At 35.0% G+C, this 23,821-nt stretch overlaps 1 protein-coding gene and 1 long non-coding RNA gene across 2 annotated transcripts in view; one reads left to right on the forward strand and one right to left on the reverse strand.

Annotated features, from left to right (window-relative positions):
• The window catches only part of LOC135222700 (insulin-like growth factor 1 receptor), a 272,373-nt gene that overhangs the window by 122,783 nt on the left and 125,769 nt on the right, over positions 1-23,821 (reverse strand). The window lies entirely within an intron of this gene.
• Positions 1-23,821, forward strand: part of LOC135222701 (uncharacterized) — a 347,322-nt gene that overhangs the window by 83,415 nt on the left and 240,086 nt on the right. The window contains exon 2 of the long non-coding RNA XR_010316313.1: positions 15,821-15,886. This is a non-coding gene — a long non-coding RNA (uncharacterized LOC135222701). The remainder of the gene's footprint in view (positions 1-15,820; positions 15,887-23,821) is intronic.

The following is a 23,821-nucleotide window of genomic DNA, read 5'->3' on the forward strand; positions in this document are numbered from 1 at the left end:
TGATTTCAAGCGACCATGAGTATGGAAAATGATGTTATCACCACTTCGATTGTTCTACGTCTTTCTGTAGTACTGATTTCCACCTCTTAAATCGTTCTTTAAGTATATCTTCGTTTTCATTCCGATCTCACTGAAGAGGAAAGCGGTATTTTATGGGAACTTGAGAATTATGTTGAGTACCCAGTTATTATTATTATTATTTTGGAATGGGGGGCGGGGGGGGGGGGGGGGGGGGGGGGGGGGGGGGGGTGCTGGGGGGGGGGGGGGGGGGACTATCACACTCCAATTCGACTGGGTGGTATTCATAGTGTGGGGTTCCGGGTTGCATCCTGCCTCCTTAGGAGTCCATCACTTTTCTTACTGTGCGCGCAGCTTCTAGGAGCACACTCTTCTGCATGAGTCCTGGAGCTACTTCAGCCCCTAGTTTTTCCAGATTCCTTTTATTATTATTATTATTATTATTATTATTATTGATTAGTAGTTAGTAGTAGTAGTAGTAGTAGTAGTAGTAGTAGTAGTATTATTCAGAAGATGAACCCTTTTCATACTGAACAAGCCCACCACAGAGGCGATTGACGTTGAATTCAAGCTTCCAAAGAATTGTTATTGTTAGATTGAATGTTATCCTCATTATTGTTATTATATATTATATTGTCCATTATTTAGCCGTCGGCTTCACTCTAAGGCTCTCTGCATTGTTATTTTACCTCACTGTTGGAGCTGATGGCTTAAGTTGTTACCTTTTTCATTCGTGCATTTTCGTTTGCATTGTGAAGTGATTGTTTTCTTTTGTATCGCACATTTCTTCTTTGTATCAGGGATATTCCTTGAGTAATTAGTATCAAGACTTCACTGATATATATATATATATATATATATATATATATATATATATATATATATAATATATATATATATATATATATATATCAGTGATATTAATAAATTTTCAGGTTTTTAACTTCCATACACATTAATCAAATATCACCCATTTCTCTATGAAGTCATTCCCAAATACCAGAAAAAAACTACACTTTACATTCACCACGGCAAAAAGAAAATCATTAGCAACCCTTACAGATGAAAAAAAAAAGTTGCACTTCCTAGTTATATACCGATTAGATGCTGTAATTATGTTAAAAAAGTTCAGAATATTTTTGCTTCCATAAATAAAAAAAACCTGAATAAACATTTTCTTCTTATACGCAAAACCTGAAGCTAATGTACAGTTTAGGTGGCGTACATATAATTATATGATATATATATATATATATATATATATATATATATATATATATATATATATATATATATATAATATATATATATATATATATATATATATATATATATATATATATATATATATATATATATCATATATAATATATGGAATCCACCTAAACTGTACAATTAGCTTCAGGTTTTGCGTATAAGAAGAAAATGTTTATTCAGGTTTTTTTGTTTTTTTTTATTTATGGAAAGCAAAATATTCTGAATAGTTTTTAACATAATTACAGCATCTAATCGTATATAAACTAGGAAGTGCAACTTTTTTTATTTTTCATCTGTAAGGGTTGCTAATGATTTTCTTTTTGCCGTGGTGAATGTAAAGTGTATTTTTTTCTGGTATTTGGGAATGACTTCATAGAGAAAATGGTGATATTTGATTAATGTGTATGGAAGTTAAAAACCTGAAAATTTATTAATATCACTGATAGATATATATATATATATATATATATATAGATATATAGATATATATACATATATTATATATATCAGTGAAGTCTTGATACTAATTACTCAAGGAATATCCCTGATACAAAGAAGAAATGTGCGATACAAAAGAAAACAATCACTCACAATGCAAACGAAAATGCACGAATGAAAAAGGTAACAACTTAAGCCATCAGCTCCAACAGTGAGGTAATAACAATGCAGAGAGCTTAGAGTGAAGCCGACGGCTAAATAAATGGGACAATATAATATATAATAATAACAATAATGAGGATAACATTATTCAAATCTAACAATAACAATATTCTTTGGAAGCTTGAATTTCAAGTCCAATCGCCATCTGTGGTAGGGCTTGTTCAGTATGAAAGGGTTCATCTGCTGAATACTACTACTACTACTACTACTACTACTACTACTACTACTACTACTACTACTAATAATAATAATAATAATTATAAAAGGAATCTGGAAAAACTAGGGCTGAAGTAGCTCCAGGACTCATGCAGAAGAGTGTGCCTCCTAGAAGCTGCGCGCACGTAAGAAAAGTGATGGACTCCTAAGGAGGCAGGATGCAACCCGGAACCCCACACTATGAATACCACCCAGTCGAATTGGAGTGTGATAGGCCCCCCCCCCCCCCCCCCCCCCCCCGCCCCCCATTCCAAAATAATATAATAATAACTGGGTACTCAACATAATCTCAAGTTCCCATAAAATCCCGCTTTTCCTCTTCAGTGAGATCGGAATGAAAACGTAAAGATATGGATTTATGGTTTCATTTTTGTATTGCACTTCCTACATATGGAAAAGAGATGTTATTTCCATCTACGTTCTTTGAACATATCTGGTTCTTTTAGGGCTTGATCTTGTGCCGCTGTTATCATTCCTTCAGTTTCCTTCTTGAGCTCTCCCTTCTGTAGCCATTGCCACGTGTCATCGCTGGCTAGTTCTTTAGTCTGTCTCATGTATTGTCCGTGCATTGGTTTGTTGTACCATTCCTCTGTTCTGCTTGTCATTCTCCTGCCTTTGTATATTTGTGTCTTCGTCTACTTTTATCAGTCCTTCTTCCCATGCACTCTTGAGCCACTCGTCCTCACTGGTTTTCAGATATTGCCCCAGTGCTCTGTTCTCGATGTTGACACAGTTCTTTATGCTTGGCAATACCCTCCCTCCATTCTTTCGTGTTATGTATAGTCTGTCTGTATTTGCTCTTGGGTGTAGTGCTTTATGTAACGTCATTTGTTTCCTCGTTTTTCTGGTCAATTCTGCGGAGTTCTGCCTGCCCATGTGTTTATGGCTTTTATCATATTTCCCGGCGTTGAGTTTTTGACTTGATTATCGCCTTGAGTCTGCATATGTTATTATTATTATTATTATTATTATTATTATTATTATTATATTATTATTATATTATTATTAATGGGTATTTATTCAAACTGAACGAGCCAAAATGTCACTGGGTTTCCTAGTAAGCTTCCATCTGTAAAATAACCGAAATAAGAGCATGCAATAACTTATCACAATACACACACACTCACACACACCACACACACACACACACATCACACACACACACACATATATATATATATATATATATATATATATATATATATATATATATATATCAGTGATATTAATAAATTTTCAGGTTTTTAACATCCATACACATTAATCAAATGTCACCCATTTCTCTATGAAGTCATTCCCAAATACCAGACACTTTACATTCACCACGGCAAAAAGAAAATCATTAGCAACCCTTACAGATGAAAATAAAAAAAGTTGCACTTCCTAGTTATATACCGATTAGATGCTGTAATTATGTTAAAAAACTATTCAGAATATTTTGCTTTTCCATAAATAAAAAAAACCTGAATAAACATTTTCTTCTTATACGCAAAACCTGAAGCTAATGTACAGTTTAGGTGGATTCCATATAATTATATATATATATATATATATATATATATATATATATATATATATATATATATATATATATATATATATATATATATATATATATATATTTGATTCCTTATTTATTATATTGTTTGTTATTGTCATTTTGTATAATATATTATGTCTATGTTTCTCTTACCATTTCTCCCATTAGGGTATTTTGTTTTGTGCTCGCTTGAGGCACAATGGTGTTGCCATGTTGTGAATAATGATTAAAACTATAATCGTATCCAGAAAGGGTATTCAACCACTCATTCAGTTCATTGGCTCAGGTGACTTATCGTGACCCTCTGGATGCAGTCAAGATGAGGACAGTGGATCATCGGTATTCCTTGAATTCACTGTCCTTGAGGCTGTCTTTTCATTTCTCCCCTGGGTGTAACCCCGGGTCTCCTCTTTGGAACCAGTGGATGATACACACAACCAATAATGTATTTAATGAATAAAAGGATTTTGCCTCGACCGGTAAATTGAATAGATAGAGATATTGATGAATAATGATAAAAGTAAAAAAAAAAATAATATAGATTCTAAAATAATCTTTAAATAACAGCCTACCACGAGTCGTGGGTCGGAGTTCGTCGCCAATGTTGTGACAGCAAATTTCTCCCCATAACCAGTCAGTTAATTTCTTCAAGCTGGTGCGACATGTATTTCATAATACTCGTAATCCGGTTGAAGAATGACCCAAAGTCTCATTCTCCCTTTTCATCAAGAATGATTAGATTCTGCATGAATTTGACTCGATACTGAGTACTTTTTATTCAGGGTTATATATGTATTTATATATTTTCTTCTTAACTTTTGGTGATGAGGTTGCGTGCGCCACTACGGCCACAATTTACGTCAACTGAAGTATAATTTACTTTAACTGAAGTATAATGTACCGGTTAAGAAAGGTCAAAAATCTTTTCCTTCCCCGTGGGACCTGTCACTGAACTCGCTCTGGTGAGTCGAACTGTAGTTGACCTAGTTCTAGGGGATCATTGACCGTTTTAATAGCCTTGTGAATGCTATAGTAGATTCACATCAACCGTGCGTATGGTGTCTAGGCCAGTCCCTTACGACGCTCCTGATTGGCTGTTTGATAAGCCAGTCACAGGGCTGGAAAGTGGAAACTCTTAGTCTCTCTCGAGAGTTCGCAGAGTCAGGATGTATGTTCCACATCCCTGAAAGACGTATCCCTCAGGAAAGGTGGAACGTACATCCTGCCTGTGTGAACTCTCTCGAGAGACTGAGAGTTTCCAGTCCTGTGATTGGCTAATCAACAGCCAATCATGAGCGTTGTAATGGACTGGCCTAGACGTCAAATGCACGTCACCTTAATTTAGCTTGTTATAGATATTTATATTTTCAGTCAGTTTTACATGACATTTGTTTTTGTTCGTCTCGATGCTCTCGTTGTGATGTGTCTTATGGCATTTTCCAGCAAGGTCATTAGAGTTAATGGGTTAACCATCGCGTAAACCAAATTAGGGATGAAATTTGTAACATAATCAGCCCGGTCACAGGAAAGTGCCCTCTGTACATTTCATGCGGTGCACCGTTGGAAAGATCTTTGTAGCATGCCTTCGGCCCATAGCTGCAAACCATTTCGTTCCTTTTAGTGTACCTCCTTTCAGATTCTCTTTCTTCCCTCTTTACTTTCCCCCCTCTCCTAACAATTGATTCATAGTGCAACTGCTCTGAGGTTTTCCTCCTGTTACACCTTTCGAACCTTTTACCGCCAGTTTCAGCTTAAGCGCTGAACGACCTCATTGATCCCAGTGCTTGGCCTTTGGCCAGAATTCTATATTCAATTCACACTACCCAACACGCTAAAAATAGTTATTGTGCTTCCATTCAGATTGATTTCAGTCCATTTTGTTTAAATAACTTTTGCGACTCTAGATCTTCTTTAACAGTAAGTATGAAAAGTGTATATATGACAAATGATCAATTGGAGTAAGAAATCAATTTTGTTTTACGTAACTTCGTATTCAGATTTAAATGGCTTATTAATTTTAGATTTCGCGTGATAGCCAGTCACATTCACGGGAAGCCACTGTTGGGTAACAGATATTATTTTCACAGCAGTGACCTTGAACTGCTTCTCCGGAGGCGGCCAGGAGAGAGAAAGTTGGCATGAAATAATGGCTGACTTTGACCTCGAGCAGTCAATTGCTTCGCCACAGACAGGGTTTATACTTTTGTGTGTTTGTATGTGTATATATATATTATACATATACATATATATTTATATGTATTATATATATATGTATAAATGTATATACTACTATATGTTATATATATATATATATATATATATATATATATATATATATATAGAGAGAGAGAGAGAGAGAGAGGAGAGAGAGAGAGAGAGATGAGAGAGAGAGAGTGAGTGAGTACGTAAAGGTAATGCCCCGGAGGAAAATGAAATCGTATATGATATATTTTGTCTGTGCATACATATACATCTACACATACACAATGCGTATAATATTATTGGCTCCAAAACAAAGGAGAGGAACAAAGGAAAGGAAGAAGGGGGGGGAAGGGGGGGGGGGGAGGAGGAAAGGTCCAGAATATAGTAGAGAGGATCGGGAAGGTGAGCCTGGCCAGCACGCGAGCGAGCAGTGTGTGGGTCAGCCGGTGCGGGAAGTTACACAGACTGCGATAATAGTATGCGTGATGATGTCTGTCTGTCTCTCCGTCTCCCTCCCTCCCTCCCTCCCACCCCCAGGTGGAGACTCATTATCCGTTGTTCTATAACAGCCGTGTATTACTTTTTGGAAGACCACATGATTCGCTCGGACGCTGTGCAACACTTTTGCACATCGGCACGTCGTTCGTTGACGCCGTGTCTTCTTAGTTTTTGGTCGTGGGGTTCGGCCATTGAAAAGCTATTTCATGTGTGCATGCGGGCATGTTATTTCACATTTGTGCAGTATTTGTTGAAGTTTCTATCAATTGTTTATTCGTAAATTAATTATGTACTTGTTTTTTTTGCATATGTATGTTTACACACACACATCATGTGTATATATATATGTATGTATGATGTATTATATATAGTATATACTATATATATAATATATATATATATATATATATAAATATAACGTACTGACTAGATTTTATTGGTAGTCTTTATTATCCTGAGTGTCCCTGACAAAGTAGTTTGTAGTGTATAATACATACAACTGAGGTTTAGTACATACATATATATATATATATATATATATATATATATATATATATATATATATGTAGTATATGTATGTATATGTGTATGTGTATATATATATATATATATATATATATATATATATATATAATACATATGTGTGAAGTTCATACGCATACACTGAGATATTTTTGAGTATACATAAAGCAAATACATATAATAAATAACTTAATGGATTTCAGTACCTCTGCTGATTACATTACATTTAAAAATTCACAGTGGTGCAAAACGTACTTTATTGAATTTAAGGTGGTGAGCTAGTATCACAGAATTCACTGTATCCTCGATACTTCGGTTTGCCACTTCTCACTCAAAATACGAGATAAATATCCATCAATACTGTTAAAAAGGCCCCATTTGCCTGCCCAGTGTTTCCATTCACATTTAAATGTTATTAGAAGTCCAGTTCCCTGGCCGTCATGAACTTGAAATTCTGAAGAGGTGACTATGAAGGACATGATAAAAAGGGCCGGAAAAATTCTCTCCATAGTTTTTATCTATTTATTAATGTATTGCTTCCTTTTAATAAGTGAGATCTTTTCTTTCTGCATTTCCCTTGACATTCTAGAATTTCCTAATGAGCAGAATATTTTCTTGGAAGCCTCAATTTCAAGTCAATAGGCCATGTGGGCTTGTCCATACGATTAGGGTTCATTTACTGAATAAAATAATAATAATAAGAATAATAATAATAATGAATAATAATAATAATAATCATAATAATAATAATAATAATAATAATAATCTTAAAATAACCCAGTTTTAGAGCTGTAAGGATGTAACAGTAATAATATCGTAGAATTACTTTCTTCGTTGTCTTCTAAAATAATTATAGAAGTCATCGGCAGTATGTAAAGGAAATAAAGTTTTATTCTGATAAAAGAAACGAATATTATTATTAATTATTATTATTATTATTATTATTATTATTATTATTATTATTATTATTAGGAAGTAAGTGAAGATAAAAGGAAATAAAGGGATACACAGAAAGGAGAGATTTCAATTAATAAAAAAATTAATTAATAAATTAATAAATAGATTTAAAAAACTACGGAGGGAATTTTCCATGCCATTTTATCATATCCTTCATACTCTCCTCTTCAGAGGATATTTACGGCACCATTAAAAATTGATAAGGATCCCGATTTCGCTGACTAGCGGAGAACGCAAGAAGGAAATCTGTTATGCATTGCGTCAGGTGCCCGTATCATGTTATTCTCTCTTTCTCTCCCTCTAGGCGTGAGTGTGTGTGTGTGTGTTTGTATGTTTGTATGTATGTTTTAGACACCTATATTTTTGGTTGATTATAGGACGTGGTGGATGGCTTCGTTACATTAATCTTAACCGATGAGAAACGGCTTGAGTCATCATACGAATCTACCCAATGAAAAAACAGAAATATATTAATAAAAGTAAATAAATTATATAAGTGTAATGATACGGAAAAACAGAAATGTTGTAATAAAAGTAAATATATAGGTATAATGATATGGAAAAACAGAAATGCTTTGAAAAACTAAATATGTAGGTAAAATGATATGCAAAAACATAAATGTTTTAATCAAAATAAATATGTAGGTTTAATGATATGGAAAAACAAAAATGTTTTGAACAAAGTAATATGTAGGTAAAATGATATGCAAAAGCATAAATGTTTTGATGAAGTAAATATGTAGGTATACAAAAAACAGAAATGTTTTAATAAAAGTAAATATGTAGGTATAATGATATGTAAAAACAGAAATGTTTTAATAAAAGTAAATATGTACGTATAATGATATACAAAAACAGAAATGTTTCAATAAAAGTAAATATATAGGAATAATGAATGCATAAAATAATAATAATAATAATAAAATAAATAAAAACTAATCACACATGACCTATGCATATTGGCGTCGACTCTCGATCAGCGAAAATATTAAAGAACACGAGAAAGCTTTGCCGATACATTGGTTGTACGGCACGATTTTTCCGTTTTATTTTGTATTTGATTTTTTTTTTCTTCTTTTTAACGACCCGTGGGGATATAGGAAAGTTGGTGGCGTTGAGACGTAGACCGCACTTAGGTCACATGTGGGGCGGGGGAACCCAATAAATATGTTAATCTAGGACACCCGAATTGTGTCAGACAGCGGCGGTTCGGGTCCCACCACCCCCCTTTTCCGATTTTTTTTTTTTTTTTTTTTTTTTTTTTTTTTTTTTTTTTTTTTTTTTTTTCTTTTTTTTTTTTTTTTTTTTTTTTTTTTTTTTTTTTTTTTTTTTTTTTTTTCAGGAGGAGATGAGGTGTGAAAAATATTCACATCTACCAGAATGGGTTTTATTTTCAAGTGTTGTTTACGTAGTTTTTTTTTTTTTTTTCTTGGAATTCCTCTGTCATTTGTAACTGACAGGTGTAATTTGTATCTAGATAATATCAAAGTTAATCTTTAGTTTTTTGACGGTGTTTAAATTAATTTTGTTTCGCGGGCTGCTTTTAATCTTTCATCTGCCATTGTTTTATTTCGTATTAGCGCGCAATGAATATTTTTTTAAAAACATAATACTATTTTGTTTGATTATATTGTTCAATTTGTACTTTAGTCATAGTACATTTAATTTCTAGATTATTCTTTGCCCTTGTCGTGTTTTTCATGTAATTTTATCGTGTGTTTTTTTACTGCTTTGGTTGTTATGTTTTTATTTATTCTTTTTCTTTCAGTGGCTGATATTTTTTGTTCAGATTTTATTGTTTGTGGTTATTAAGTTTCAAAATTCTCCACCGTTTTGAGTGTGCATATTATAATTGTCATCGACTCTTATCGGTGGTGAAAAAGCCATGGAATATATTGGCCCATATTGCAGAGAATTTAATCTAACAAATCGGTGTTAAGATCCAATTGTGAAATAACGGCAATTGAGAAATCGCAATATCAGTGCGTAGTATGGTTTATGATCCAACTCCAGTTCATAAAAGTAAAGGATATAAGTCGCTGTCATATCTTGATTAAAGTGAAAGCCAAGAGACTTACCCAACTCTGGAGTTTGTTCCGTCTTTGCCGTAATATTAAACGACTATCGGATGTAAAATTCCCCAACCAGCATCCACTTAACTCTCACTCCATCCAGCAGAGAGCTTATAATTAAAGCGCCATTTGCAAAGTCAAAGACCTCTTGGTGTTAAGTGGTAAAAAATAAAATACAGGCGGAAAAGGACGCGACTCGCCATTGATCAGCCACGAGTGTCGAACTCATTTTATTGTCCGTCGCTTTTCATTTGCATTGTTGGACCACACACTTTGCCTATTTAATTAAAACCTCGTAACATTATATGCCGGTGATGTGTGATGGAGTCATTGGGGCTGTGTTGGCTGACTGACGGACTGACTTGTCGAGTGATAAATGTGTCGGATAAACCCTGGATCCTCTGTGATTTTTTAACTCCCGTAGTGGCATAGTGCCATCTGCGTTAAATGCAGTTTCTGTGTTACTTAAAGTTTCTTTGCAGCATCCTTTCGGCCCCTAGCTGCAACCCCTTCCATTCCTTTTACTCTACCTCCGTTGTTCATATTCGCTTCCTTCTCTCTTACTGTCCATCTTCTCTTAACAGTTGTTTCATAATGCAACTGCGATGTTTTCGTCTTGTTACACCTTTCAAAGACTTCTTATTCTTAATTTCCCCTTCAGTGCTGAATGACTTAAGTAAGTTTCAGCGATTGGTCTGTGGGTCTAAATTTTATGTTCCGGTTCCAGTTTAACTCTATATTTGTTTGTTTGTATGTTCTGTTTCTATGTGCACCAGTAAAACACCTCGAATACGGATGAACGGGTCTGGATGAAGTTTAGTGAAGCCATTCGTTGGGTTGCCCGATCCAACTTTATTCCAGCAATTTCGAGTTGGGTAGTATTTTGAAATGGTTGTATACCTTTCTGTGATTTGCAAAAAGATACAAGGAATTAACGTAAGTGAGCAGTCGGGATTCATGGCCGTTAAAGTCGTTGAAGCCAAGCGCTTTTGTCGGGTATATACATTATTTTCAGTTGTTTGTTGTTCTCTTCTGTACTTAGTTGTCGTCTACACTCTTTTCCATAATCAAAATCTGACGGAGGTTGATGGAAAGGTGTGTGGGCCAGAGATCATAATGCAGATGGTACTTCCATTCATTTTCCCCCTTTTGACTTTCGATTTTTGAAGCTATTGTATGTGAAAATACTACATGCTGACTAAACTGTTTTGGGGTCTGTCTATTTCCTGTTTTTTCCTTTGTTATATTATATAAGGTTTCATGCCATATGTTTTCTCTGTTTTTAATACTTTTAACGTTTTTATCGTGAAAAGTCACATTATCTATTCTTTTTTGTGGTTGGTGTATGGATTGAGTTCTTGAAAAACTCTCTCTCTCTCTCTCTCTCTCTCTCTCTCTCTCTCTCTCTCTCTCTCTCTGTCAGATCGAAGAATTTCCTCCGGGTGTATACACGCAATTATGAAGACGTTTTAAGTTGCTCAAAGGAACCGGGAACTCCATTAGATAAATGTCATAACAATGCAAATAACTCGTTATTTCTACTTTGAAGTTCGTTTCTTTTAATCGACCGAAAAGTTTGGAGGAAAAATCAGACTTCCTCAGCAGCCGTCGGCGTTCTCTCTCTCTCTCTCTCTCTCTCTCTCTCTCTCTCTCTCTCTCTCTCTCTCTCTCTCTCTCTCTGTGGTATTTTTCCTTATAAATTAAAGTAGATGCTCTCTCTCGTATTTGTCCTTAAAGTTAAACGGGACTCTCTCTCTCTCTCTCTCCTCTCTGGTTTTTTCCTTATAAATTAAACTAGATGCTATCTCGTTCTCCATATAAGTTAAACTGGAAGTTCTCTCTCTCATATTTTTCCGTATAAGTTAAACTGGATGTTCTCATGTGTCGTTTGTATATTTATTTATGTGTTGTGTCGCATTTGAAGTACTATTCATTATTATACCTAAATGCTCATTTAGCAGGTGTCCTCCAAACACCGAGTGACACTAACTTTTTATTTCTTCCCCAAAACTGGATGGATATTGCTTCGGTTTGTGTTGAAATTCAGCTGTTTGAGGCAGCGGATGATCAGCATGAATATTGAGTTTATCCCTCTAGAGGGGACCACGCGAAGGCAACGGGATTGGATTTGGCTGGTTCCGGGCATTTGCAATTGGGCTAATTTGCAACTTAGTTTGTTTACAAGAAGCGATTGGATTTAGCTACAATTTTGCCATGTTTATTGTTTATTTCGTTTATGATTTCGTTTCCACACACCGGCATTCTGGTCAGTGGACATTTGTTCAGCAAGCTATTTGCCTCTTTGGCTGGTTCCAAATTAATAATAATTAAAAATCAAATGGTAATTGAAAATATGCTAATGTGATTAAAGGAACTAGGCTTTTTGCATTTAGGGCATATATATTATATGCGGGGGTGGGGGGGGCGGTTATGTTGTTTAGTCGTAATGGCTTGCCTATCGCTTTCAGTGATCGGTACAACTACAACATAGACTGGTTCCGAATATGTAATTGATTACATTTTAATTGCATAATATTTGTAAACAATGAAATAACGATTTTAGCTAGGTGAGAGAGAGAGAGAGAGAGAGAGAGAGAGAGAGAGAGAGAGAGAGGGGGGGGGGGGGGGGGGTTCGCAAAACTTGAAAATTCCTGTCTTGCAATGATTTCGGTAATGGCTCTAATTTCTCCTGGTAAATTCTTGGATTCTTGGAAGATTTTATGAAAAGAGATTAATTGTGCGCGCGTTCTCTCTCTCTCACACACAAACGCACGCGAAACATTTTGTGAATTTCCATAATAAAAAATGTAGAACTCATCATCGGTCCTCTCTCTCTCTCTCTCTCTCTCTCTCTCTCTCTCTCTCTCTCTCTCTCTCTTAACTTTATTTTGTGAATTGCCATAATAAACAATGTAAAACTCATAATGGGTCTCTCTCTCTCTCTCTCTCTCTCTCTCTCTCTCTCTCTCTCTCTCTCTCTCTCTCATCTCAAGTGGTCGTGTTTAGTAAGGGTTAATTTTTTGTTTAATAATGTAAAATCTAGGTCACTGAAGACTAGATCATTCTAGATAATGAAGATTTGCCAAATTGTATTGGAGATTTTGCATCAATTTAAATAACTAAAGATTTTTTATCTTGTTTTGGACGCTGATGAAATTTTTTTTTACATTATTTTCGGTATATATTGAGTGCAGAATTGTAATTACAGAAGATTAGTTTATGAAATGTTAAACCGTTTTTTTTTTCATTTAGGCACTGAAGAATGTTTACATTATTTTACAGAATTTTGCGTAATTTTAAAAGCTGAATAAATATTAAATTTTTCTATTTTTCCTCATATATTTCTGAATTGAAGGGTTTTGCACTTGTTTTCGATTCAGAAGACATTGATATTGATATAGAAATTGATGTTCACAAAACTGAATTGACATAGAGGCGTCGAGATACAGGTTTAGCCCAAGTGGCACTGACTACGCATTTTATAAAAGAAAAAAAAAAAAAAGAATATCATGCACGGTCTCTCATTCTCGAAATGCATTTCTAATCAAGGCTGCCACTGAACCAGGAAATAATTAAAGCAAAGAGAGTTTTATGGTTTACCCCTTTACCCCCATTCATTTGGATTACGCAATACCCTCTCTTACCCCTAGGCCCTCTCTCTCTCTCTCTCTCTCTCTCTCTCTCTCTCTCTCTCTCTCTCTCTCTCTCTGTCCATGAAGTTTGGACGATAATCCGATCATCGTTTAGTAAATTTTTGTTTTTTAATGGTTGCACATTCTCTCCTTCTCAATCACGCTCATGCACACTCGAAAACGCGCTTGCCCGCGCGCATCCACCACATACACTCACTCACTCTCCTGTTTCACGGTAGACTTAGCGCGTGGTTGTTGACCTTTTCATTATTATTTTTTTTATTTTGTAGAATAGCGCTTTGTTCCGTCATTACTTTGCTTATAGATTTCCTTCCTGGTATTTCTGAAAGTGGGTCACTGGTTCGTATGTGTGATTTTGTCCCGTGTATTTCATTTCCTTCTGTGGTGGTTGACCGATGGAATACTTGATCGCACTACATTAGTCTTCGATATAAATAAAATAAATAAATTAATGATTAATATATATATATATATATATATATATATATATATATATATATATATATATATATATATATATATATATATATATATATATATATATATATATATATATATATATATTATTCCCTCTCGATTTTTCGAAAACGGGCCTTTCTGAGATTCGCGAAATTAAAATCTGCGATATTTTCACCGCGCGTCTGTTACCCCCTCTGAAATCGAAAGTTGCGCTTTCTGAGATATGCAAGATTAAGTGTGGGATATTTTGGTTTAGCGGGTTAATCCTGAGATTATGCAGTATATATAAATTTTTAAATCTCCCTGGGCCAGTGGATGGTATGGTGGACTTATGAAGTCTGCATCAGTCCGGCTGCATTCTTCTCGATGAAAACTGCCTTCACGATTTCTTAATGAATCGAAGTTTTCACGGTTTTTAAAGTATTCGTGGTAGCAAACATAGCTGTTAAAAAAAAGGAAATAATTGTGTTTATAATGTCGGTATGTCATAAGACTTGTCACTAAGAAATCTTCAAGGCATGCAAGCAGTTCCTTGCTTAATTTGCGGTTAGTAGTTTATTAGTCGTATCCTTTTATGATAATCCTTTTGCAAATGAAGACACCCACCTTCCATAGTCTTGAAATGAATGATTCATTGGTGAATTCAATGTTATTATTTTCCAAAGTGGGTTTTCGAATATATTCGCAACCTTAAGTGTTGTTATTTTTCTCCCATCTAAATGAAAACCGAAAATGAATATTTTTTTGTAGCGTCCCCGTCTGTGAAAAAGACATTATTAGAGCTGTCTATATGTAGAGCGAATTGTCTAAATGGAATCCATTCTCATTTACATCTCTTCCACTGCAATGCCGAAAGTAAGCTAGGAAACGAAAGTAAAAAAAGAAGAAAAAAAATGATATTAATACAGTGCAATCTAGCTTATGGCAAGGAAATAAGAGGAATGCAATTCATAAATTTAGTACACGGAAGGGAATATACGTTCATTCATATATCTAGCATATCGAGAGTCGTTGTTATTGCAGTGCATATAGCAAGGAAAACTAATTCGTCGTACAGTTCATTCACATTGAAAACAAGATTCAGCGTTCCATGTAGGTGGTCAGAGTAAATCTTTTCCACTGTTTAGAAGAAAGAGAATCAAGTCTGATAATGCCCCATATACGTAGCAAACAAAAGTCTTTCTTTTGTTCGAACAGAGTGAAGAAATTAATTGTTGATTAATTCGTATTGCCTCCCAGCTGGCAAGCAACGAAAAGGTGCGGTCCAACCGACTATGACGGGAAAAAAGTTGGCTGGAATCATCCTGAATGGTGGAAAGACTAGAAAGGAGAGAGAGAGAGAGAGAGAGAGAGAGAGAGAGAGAGAGAGAGAGAGAGAGAGAGAGAGAATTGGCAGAACTCGGGAGTTCTTGTGAGGCCATTGTTTTACAATTGGGACATGACCACCCGCCATTACAGACTGTGAGGTCACTTTGTAATGGCCAAAGCATGAAGGAGCCTCTGAAATCCACTTGTATCCCCCCCCAATGTTCATGAGCGGGAATCTTATCGTGGCCCGATTCCAGGAAACTTAGGAATGTATGTTACTCCTCTGGAATGCTGTCGTTTGTATTTTCGTGATGCTTATTTTTTTAAAATGTTAATTTTTTTTTAAGTAGTATAACTGTTATGCTGTTTGGACTGAGGGTTTTAGTTCGATGCCAAGTATTCTTCATGTCACGTGTCACTTACAGAACATTATTACTAATACCTTCCATTATTTTCAGTGCCAAGAAGTGGTGCCGGGCACAAGCGGCAGAGAGTCACAATTAGCTTCAGATTTAGTGGCATGAGTGAGTACTGAAAAATTATTATTATTATTATTATTATTATTATTATTATTATTATTATTTTATTATTATGATTAATTATTATTATTATTATTATTATTATTATTATTATTATTATTATTATGTTACCACGATTTTCTTCTAGACTATTTCTTGTGTGTTATTTTCCATTTTGTTCACTTATTGATTGATTGGTTGATTGGTTTATTTATTTATACAATATTTATTGATACATTCATTTATTTATACATTTATTTATTTTTATTTATTTATTTATCTATATATTCACATTATTTATTATAGATTGATGGATTGATTGATTGAGCGCTTGATTGATTGATTTATTTATACATTTATATTTACTTAATTACATGTTTATTTATATTTACTTATGCATCTATTTTTACACTTATTTATTTATTTATGCATATTTATACACTTATGTATTTATTTATTTATTTGATTTATTTATTTAATAAATTAATGTATATGTTAAGGTTGATGAGACTGGCATCGTAGAAAGTAGAAAGGGGATATGACGTACTTTAAAGTTTTAATGACATCTTAATTACGGCCATTAGATTGAATCTACAATATACCCATTTAAGATCCAAATAGTTGAACAGCTTGAAAGCATTTCAAATTTCCCTACGCGACCAGATCTCGAAGTCGCCCTCGAATAGATTTTTATTTCTGTTTTTATTTATTTATTTTATTTTATTTATTTATTTTTTTATTTTATTATTATTATTATTATTTTTTTTTTTTTTTTTGAGGGGGGGGGTTAGTATTACCGAAGCCGAAGCGATGTTCCACATCTTACGAGAAGCTCTACACACGCCATTGCCGTCTTCTTCCGAATTTTATGGCTGTTTCGATATGCAAATTTTAGTCAGTATGATTATTATTCGTATTTGTTTTTATATGGGATTTTTCCTATGTTTTCTTTTATTCGCTTATAACGCTTTCTCTTCCGGGCGAATGTTTATTTGTCAGTTATTGGACGTTTATTGTTCTTCCTCTCGATGTGTGCTCATTGTAGACAACAAAAACAATAATGATATATTATTATTATTATTATTATTATTATTATTATTATATTTGTTTTGTTTGTTTGTGTCATAAAATCCACAACTATATAGTGGAGTATATTACTATGTAAAACAAACAAAGGCTCTGTATTACATATACTGTATAATTGTGGATTTTATGATACAGATTATTCTTCACGAGATTGTGAATTTACTATTATTAATTTATTATTATTATTATTATTATTATTATTATTATTATTATTATTATTATTATTATTATCCTAGATTGAATTATTATTAATAAGCCTAAAAGACATAAACCTTGCATAGCAAACATCCACCAATATAGTCATCCTTTTGTGAAAAGAGGAAAAAAAGGCGAGAGATTAAAGAAACAAAAACAGGAATACCTTATTAAATCAATTCATACACACACACACACACACACTTACACACACACACACACACTTACACACACACACACCACACACACACACACACACACAAATCAGAAAATCTAAAGCAATCTCTGGAACCTCTTTGGATGAACGTCAATAATGAATTTTTTTTTCTTTTTCTTTGTGAAATCGCTGGCAAAATCTGTATCCTATTGAGCTGAAAACCTTTTTAGTGAAATTCGTGAATATGAATAAGCTTAAAACTTCAGTAATAAAATTGTAAATATTAATAGGTACTGTCGTCAGCAGAGTGTATGCGATTACCAAAACGGAATCTTGTCAGATATTCAAGAGATTTCAGAGAACTTCGCCGAATTTACCGAGTTTACGGTCCGGTCATAAAGACGAGAGTTACGCCGATTTAGCAGTGAAGTGGTCGTTTCTCATGTTAGGGATACAAGTAGGCTTGGAGCACTACGAAATATATATATATATATATATATATATATATATATATTATATATATATATATATAGTTTATATATATATATATATATATATATATATAATATATATATATATATGCATGTACATATACATATATTTCTATATATATTCTATATATATATATCTATATATATAATTTATATATACATATATATATCTATACTATTATTCTATATATATATAACATACATACATACTATAAGCGCCTTTCTGCTCTGTCTTTTTTTTTATTTAAATTGTATTTTTCGTCTTCATGTAGGAATGAACTGTTTCCTTCGAGAAGCAATGCACTTAGTGTGGGAACATTTTGTCTATATATATATATATATATATATATATATATATATATATATATATATATATATATTATATATTGTATACGTGTATACACACAAATATGCGTACATGTAGTAAAGACGCTCACACATGAGGTGTATATTAACTCAGGACAATTCCAGATGAATTCATGAAAAAAAGTCGTTGCCTCGCCATTGGGATACGTAACTGCTGAAACTATCCTGGAATTCAGTCTCTCCCTCTTGTTTCCCCAGGTTTCGATGTCACGACATTATCCCTATTAAGAGGTCGGTCTGTGAGGTGACTGTATGCATGGCTTCTACTTTTGACCTTCCTCTATTTTTGAGTTCACTAGTTAGGCTTCCACTTTTGACCTCCCTCCATTTTGAGGTCACTAGTTAGGCGTCCACTTTTGACCTCCCTCCATTTTGAGGTCACTAGTTAGGCTTCCACTTTTTGACCTCCCTCCATTTTGAGGTCACTAGTTAGTCTTCCACTTTTGACCTTCCTCCATTTTTGAGGTCACTATAGTCCATTCACTTAAGGTAGATTCTTGTGCCTACGAGACGTTTGTTTGGCGGCCTCTGATTGGCTGGTACTGGGAGGTAGGCCGTTCGCTAAGTCTCATTATTTTCGTCTGCGGCTTAGAAAACTAGCAATATGTTTATATTTCTTCAATAATCTCACGCTTTGCTCAAGATAGGTAAGTTTTGGTCATGCCAAAGGATTCGGTATTAATTGTACAACTTTGTCATCTTTTCCTGAAACCAATACGATAAAACACAAAGGAATTACAACGAGTAAAAGTGAAGAGGAAACATTTCATTCTTTATACCTGTTTTTATTTATCATTGGATTTTTAATAATTCATGTCATCAAGATAAAATAAAACTTGTGTTTTCATACAATTCAATCACCCTGAATACGCTGGTGCCTTCGGATTTTAGATGCGTGTAATATGTGAAGAGAAAATTAAGAATATGTCTTATTATGTTGCATCCGTACTTGACTCGGCCTGAAAGGAAGTCAATCTTCCTTAATTCTTTGTTGTTAATTACTTCACTGAGGTTATTATTTCATATCACTCAAATAAGTCTCTAATATCTCTTTCTTTTGAAAATATATTCATATAATAAAATTAAAAACAAATATTCTGAAACAACCTGATTAAAGCTTGTAGGCTGAGTTGAAGAGTGCGAAGTCTGTTCACAGAGTTCAATGTCTTTGCTGGACTGAATTCCCCGCTTCCCGCCTAGATCTCAGCTAATGTTATCATATGCATCCATCTGATTATTATTGTTTTCCTTATCAGATATGTCCAGACATACTGTATGATATTGGATTGAAAATGTTCGGCAGTCATAATGGGAATTCTGTGTATTTAATTAAAGAAAATGTAATGATGTAACATGGTAAATATTGTCGAAACTGCAACCTCTTATATCGCTAATTGGCAACTCAAATCTCTCGCTGAGACGACCAACACAACGACGCCTTGCAGATCATATTCTCTCGGCAATACTGTCAACTTGAATCATTTACGGATGCAACATAAAAGACATATTCTTCATTTTCTCTTCACATACTACATGCATCCAAAATCTGAAAGCACCAACGTATTCAGGGTGATTTCATTGTATGAAAATACAAGTTTTATTTCATCTTGATCCTGTTAATGATGGAAAATCCAATGATATGTAAAAACAAATATAAAGAATCAAATACTTCTCTCTCCACTTTTACTTGTATTCCTTTGCTTTGTCTTTTATCTTATTGATTTCAAGAAAAAGATGAACTTTAATTGTAACAATTAAATTACCAGAATCATTAGGCATGACCAAAACTTTCCTAGCTTGAGGAAAGCGTGAGATTATTGAAGAAATATAAACATATTGCTAGTTTTCTAAGCCGCAGACGAAAATAATGAGACAGCGAGCGGCCTACCTCCCAGTACCAGCCAATCAGAGGCCCCAAACAAACGTCTCGTAGGCACAAGAATCTATCTTAAGTGAATGGACTTTAGTTAGGCTTCCACTTTTTTTCACCTTCCTCCATTTTTGAGGTCACTAGTTAGGCTTCCGCCTTTGACCTTCCTCCAATTTTTAGATGTTCCTTCACTAGATAAGGGCATTGAGTTGTCCGTAATGGTAGCCTTGGCTTTATTAGGGTAATTTGACCAGAAAGGAGATAAAAAAAAATCGTTACTAATGGAAAGATTGCTCAGTCAGAGGAAATGTCCAGTGCAATGGTAGGATTACCAGGTAATGAGGAACGAATAATTGGTGTCGAGATTCACATTAACGAATAAAAAATATTGTTAAAAAATCCTCGTTTCAGCGAAATAGTTAAGAAAAAGAAACCAGTAAAAGCGGAGTTGATTTAATGCCAAACCTTATAGTCATAGACTGAGATACGAAAAATCTCTCTCTCTCTCTCTCTCTCTCTCTCTCTCTCTCTCTCCAACTGGCGGATACTGGCATTGGAAAGACGAGAAAAGTATTTGGGGCCGACGTAAAACAAAGAAAAGAATAACCGTATTTTTTCGAGGCATTGTTCAGTGGAAATGTTTTATCCGATAGTTGCCGTAAGTTATACATTTATAGCTTTATTTTACCGTTTTCAAAAGCTTGTGATGTACCAATATCTTTCTCGATTGTAAAGTATTGCATCACGCTTTTCCTTCTTCAGATGTTATAACCCTGTAATACCACGTTCACAGGAACTATTACATTTTTTCCTTACAACGTTATTATAAGGGGATGGTTTTTAGAGGCATTTCCCGTTATGTTTACTTTCTAGATAGTTTTAAATGAACATGAGAATCAATATTTATTTGAAAAAAAAATTGTTTTACACTTTCTTCCAAGTTATGTCGTACTTTATATTATTTTATTTTTATGTTTTTAGTATCGCTCTTTTCTCGAAGGGTACACTGATCGCTTGGAATCCAAATGCCTACTTTAGGGTAATTTCAGGCCAACGATGCTCACTGTATGCTCCATCGAGCATTACTGCTGATGGTGCGCTTTTCCTCCTCCTCCTCCTCCTCCCCCTCCTCCTGCCGCGCCTCCTCCAAATTTCCTCACCAGCACCACAGCACTTTCTGACTCTGTCCCGAATGACCTCGGGATATTCCGTTCACGCCAGCCACCGTGTAAGCCAATAATTCCTGAAAATGTAGATGCCATCCCTCATAAGTTATGCAGGTCCATGCGCAGTCTCCTCTCAGGGCCAAAAGCAGACTTGGAAGAAAGGCCGGGTCTTGGAAAGGCAGCGTGTCAAAAACGTGATGTCTCGTGGGAAGTGGCCTTGAGATCCGTCTTACAGGAAGTATGTCTGAACCGTCAGAAAACATGGCTGCGTGGAGCTGAAAGGTTCGTTGGGTTCGTGGTATTTCGTAATATTATTTTTTATTTTCGTTGCCTGCTTTGCCCCCGTGGGGAGGTAGTGTCGTCAGTGGTGCACTGTAAGCATTACTCTAGGTTCTTTGCGGCGTCCCTTCCGCCACTAGCTGCAACACTTTTCTTTCCACTCTCTCCTAACAACTGTTTCATAGTGCAACTGCTCTGAGGTTTTCTTCCTGTTACACCTTCCAAACTTTCCTGCTGGTAAATTCCCTTTCAGCGCTGAATGACCTCATATAGGTCCCAGTGCTTGGCCTCGGGCCGAAATTCTATCTTCCATTTCTATCGTTTATTTTGTTTATTCTTTTCGCCTTATGAGATCATAGCAGAAATGGGGGTAGTGAAGTATTTCGGACTAAAACGGCACTACTGGACGGGCCCAGTTAAACTCGGGTAATACCCGAAGTTATTGCCTTCGGAGGAACGGAGATTCGCCACGGCATGCAGGAAGAGAGGACGGCGGAGGCAGTGAGCGAGGGAATTAGGGGGGGAGGGAGTAAATGAGTGTTTCATTGTGGAGAGAATGAGGGAGGACGGACGGAGGAAATCGCTAAAATAAGTAACGATGCGGAAAGCGGTTTTCTCGGAATGGAAATGAGAGAGAGGAAGTTGTTATTTATATATATACGCACACACACACACACACACACACACACACACACACACACATATATATATATATATATATATATATATATATATATATATATATATATATATATATATATATATATATATATCATTTGCTCGACTTTTCCCTGAAAGGGAGAAGTCTTTGGATCGCTACCCTTCCGCCTTTCAGCGAGCAACTTTTGGTGAGGCTGCTAGATTCACTCCCTGGCCTACTCGTGCTCCAGAGCTCAAGTGCCTCTGGCGTTTGTGGCCGGTCACCCATCCAAATTATGCCCGAATCAAACGTCACTTCATTAGCTGATCTGTTGAGCAGCGGCTTCGAGAACTTGCTTGTGAGTGTTTCACTTGTTTTTTTTTTTTTTTTTTTTTTTTTTTATTCACTGTCCCTTTTTTCATATATGATGATGATCTATTATGTTTGTTGTTCATTATGACTATGATAGTAATTAATGTGTTAATGAGAAAATACTATTTTTTTCTCCTTTACCACATATTTACTCTTATTTCACGTGCTATGATGATATTATAGTATTATGTTTGTTGTTCATTATAACTTACATAATAATGACTGTATTAATGAAGATGTTGACATTTTGTCCGTGGAACCATTGCCATGATTCTTGAAAATTGTCAATAGTGATCTGTCTATGTACTTTTAGTTGGTGCTTTCAGTGGTATTTATGTACATTTAGACATGTTTTTTCTGAAAAGGAATTTCGTGCAATTTGTGCTGAATGATATCAGATGCTATTTTTCCAAAGGAAATTGTTTCTATGAAAAAGAAAACCGATGAAAAATCTCATGATCTCACTTGTTATTGCCGTGGCCTCGAGGGCTCGTGGGGAATAACTCCCCCCCCCCAAAAAAAAAAAAAAAAAACACACACACACCACACACCTTATACATTATAAAATCCTCTTAAGGGAAACCTACGTCCATGTGTCACACACGCTTGAAACAAAGAAAAAAAAAAACCTCTTGTCCTTCTCACGTTGAAAGCTCTTTAACAGCGCCCCCCCACGGCCCCCCCCCCCCCCCCCCCCCCCCCCCCACCCCCCCGGCCCCCCCCCCTGCCCCCCCCCCCCCCCCCAAACTTAGGCTTTTGGAAGATGACTGATTTGTTAAAGTATACTCTGCTAAACCTCTTCATATTAGGGGTTAGTCTGTAGTCTTTCTTGACTAATGTATTAATTAATTTAATAACGAGGTTATTTTGATATCTTGTCAATTAAGAGACCGATTCTTAAAACCATTATAGCCCTAAGCAGAGAATAGGCCTCGTCACCTATGGCATATTTGAACGCCAGTCAAGTGTTCTAATAATGGGAATTATCTATTTATTAATGTATTAATTTATCGTTTCTTTTTTTAATAAGTGAGATCTTTCTGCAGTTCCCTTTACTTTCTCTTCTTCATAATGGACATAATATTCTTTGGAAGCTTGAATTTGAGGTCAGTGGCCCATTTTCTGAATAATAATAATAGTATAGTTTAACACTTTAGCTATATAAAGTCACCCATTAATTGGTAGCACGCGAGACTGCCACGAAGGCACTGATAGCATCACCAAGAAGGCTTCAGAGAACTGGAGGCATTATGTTGCCCTTCGACATCAGCCCGATCTGAGATTTGATTAGGGCTTATGATTGACTTGCTCGAGTGTTC

Source organism: Macrobrachium nipponense, chromosome 8, assembly GCF_015104395.2.
Source record: "Macrobrachium nipponense isolate FS-2020 chromosome 8, ASM1510439v2, whole genome shotgun sequence".
Lineage (NCBI taxonomy): Eukaryota > Metazoa > Arthropoda > Malacostraca > Decapoda > Palaemonidae > Macrobrachium > Macrobrachium nipponense.